Source organism: Arachis duranensis, chromosome 4, assembly GCF_000817695.3.
Source record: "Arachis duranensis cultivar V14167 chromosome 4, aradu.V14167.gnm2.J7QH, whole genome shotgun sequence".
NCBI classification, from domain to species: domain Eukaryota; kingdom Viridiplantae; phylum Streptophyta; class Magnoliopsida; order Fabales; family Fabaceae; genus Arachis; species Arachis duranensis.
The window spans coordinates 43,779,848-43,783,045 of NC_029775.3; positions in this window are offsets into that span (position 1 = coordinate 43,779,848).

The window sequence follows — 3,198 nt, forward strand, 5'->3', positions numbered from 1 at the left end:
AGCATCAATTTTCTGCCCTGCCCTCCACAAGGGCAGGGCAGCCTCCTGGGAGTGATTTTTTTTGGGCCAAAATTCAAATTAAAAATTTATTTGAATTCATTTCTTCACCAATTCAAAAGCCCATCCAAATCCCATTATCCAAGATTAGAAAGTGTATAAATAGGAGTTAGTTTGATGTAATTAGGACTTTTAGCTACCTTTACTTTGAGCTTTGAATTTTTACTCTTATTTTTGAGAGCTTTTGAATTTCCTTTGTCTTTGAACTTTCTTGAGAGGTTTGTCCGAGAACTGAGAGGATCAAGGGAGAATTGGCTGATCTCCTTCCTCAATTCCCTTGGGCAATTCTACTCTTCTATTTTCTGAGTATTGGGTGTGTGAAATTGGGGAAATTCTGTCCCAATTCCCATTCAAGCTCTTTGCATTTTATTTTCTGCATAATTGAATCTCAATTCTGTTCTTCTACTGCTTTATCTTTAATTTTTTTTTGTCAATTGCTTAGTTAATTCAGATCTGGGAAGGAAATTGGGTTTTAGGCTCTGCTACCTAAGCCCTTGGGATCCTGAGATCATAATTCACTCTTGGTTCTTCTGTGAACCTCTGCTACATTTTATTTCAGTTCTGTTTGAATGCTTAGTGCTTCTGATTTAATTCTAGCTTTCTTAATTGTTGCACTTTACTTCTTTTTTTGTTTAGATCTTGCAATCCCATTCCTGAATTCCCTTTTACTTTCTAGCAGTTTATCTTTCTTGCCATTTAAGTTACCGCAATTTAAGTTTCTTGCACTTTAAGTTTCAGTCATTTACTTTCTTGCTCTTTAAGATTCTGCACATTTACAATTCTGTTCTTCAATTTACTGCACTTCTCCTTTTCCCCTTTACATTTACTGTCATTTACTTTCTGTTAAACACAAATCACTCAACCAAAACTTGATTCGCTTGACTAAATCACCCACTAAACTAAAAATTGCTCAATCCTTCAATCCCTGTGGGATCGACCTCACTCATGTGAGTTATTATTACTTGATGCGACCCGGTACACTTGCCGGTGAGTTTTGTGTTGGATCGTTTTCCACACATCAGTAGTCTTCCAGGACAGTAATCCAATGTGGGTAGGTCTTGGGAGGTCACTTACACTTCAACGCATAATGAATTTGACACCAACTCAACAGCAGAAAAGACCCCATCTAAGGAAGAGGACATAAGGAAAATAACCTCTCCAAGAAGAACCCCAACCAACAAAACATCATCAAGAAGGGTATTATGACCCAACCAACATCAATTTGGGTCACATCCGAGGAGCCATTGACGATTTATCAAGAATATACATGGAAGGACAAGAACAACAGTTACAATTTTAATCTCAGAGAATGGATCGTCAAGAGGAAATGCTAACAAATTGGATGAATCAACAAGGGAAATGGCAGAAACAGCTAAGGGAGCAACAACAAGAGCACTACTCTCAGCTGACTCAAGCCATCAATCAAGTGTCTGAAAGGTAAGAAAGCCAAGAAAAATGCCTCCAGGAACTCAATCAACGCCAGATGGCTCAGATGAAAGCATTCAACGAATTCAGTGTGCCCAATGAAGGAAGGCAACTACATCGAGAAGAATTCAGCATCAACACTCAGGCAAGGTTAAACTATATGACTGAGCATATGCATAACATGCACCCTGACATCCCAAGTTATGAGGCAGTTCGCAAGAACTTAACAGAGCAAGAAGAGGGAAAGGTGAAACAGCAAATGGAAGCGTTAAAGAAGAAGATGGAGGATGCTAGTTTCTGGAAAAAGCTGATAGGAAAGAGCAAGGGGAATTGAGATTCAAGCAGTCAAGGAGGACCCCAAGACAAAGGAACATGATTATTAAAGGTGGTGAAGTTCCTTCTTAGTTTACCTTTTTCAAAGCTTTAAATAAGGAAAATCATGTATGAAATAGAACATGCTTCCATGAGTAGTTTAGGGCTTTCAATTCTGCATTTAAGTTTCGTTGCTTAGGTTAATGGTGCTAGCTTAATATCTTGAGTGTTCACTTTCATCTTTCTTACTGGTATGCTTGTCTCTTTAAGTTAATCAAAAAGAAAATGTTATGAAAAGAACAAGAGTGGAGTTATTTTGTGAAGTGCATTCTGAATGTTTGTGGTAGGATAATTAGTAAGCTAAGTTGGTTCACCAAATAAGGAAAGAAAGTAACTATCTATCCTAAGTCCTATGTTTGAGACACATCCTTTGAGACTAACTAAACAATAAGATCCCAATAAGAAAAGAGAAAGAGCAATAAAAGTGAAAAAGAAAGAAACACAATAAGAAACAATGCTAGGCACCAAGGGCTTCAAAATTGAGGCATGTGTCTGTGGTGTTTATGTACAAGAGATATACTTGGATGAATAAGCTCTTAGGGGTGCCTTATGACTTGGTAACTTGGATTAACTAATCCGAGATTATCAGCTGAAAGTCCACTATCAAGAGTAACCTTTGCTATAGAAGACTTAGTAACCCAAAGAGGTGCTGGACACCAAGGTCTCAAGAAAGGAAAATAACAAACCATGTGCTTGTGGTGTGTATGTATGAAGGAAAAAGACTTGAGGAAGTAAGTCCTTATTGGTGTCTTAACACCTAGCATCTTAAACCAACTGGTTTGGGAGTGTGATGAGCGGATAATTTATACGCTTTTTGGCATTGTTTTTAAACGCCCAAACTGGCACAAAAGCTGGCGTTTAACTCCAAGAAGAGTCTCTACACGAAAATGCTGTAATGCTCAGCCCAAGCATACACCAAGTGGGCCCGAAAGTGGATTTTTATGTAATTTACTCATCTTTGTAAACCCTAGGCTACTAGTTCTCTACAAATAGGACCTTTTACTATTGTATTCTCATCTTGGTAGCTATCTTTGAGTAGTCTTATGCTATCTTAGATCATGGGGGCTGGCCTCTCGGCCATGCCTAGACCTTGTTCTTATGTATTTTCAACGATGGAGTTTCTACACACCATAGATTAAGGTGTAGAGCTCTGTTGTACCTCGAGTATTAATGCAATTACTATTGTTCTTCTATTCAATTCAGCTTATTCTTGTTCTAAGATATCACTTGTTCCTCAACTTGATGAATGTGATGATCCATGACACTCATCATCATTCTCACCTATGAACGTGTGCCTGACAACCACCTCCGTTCTACCTTAGATTGAGTGGATATCTCTTGGAT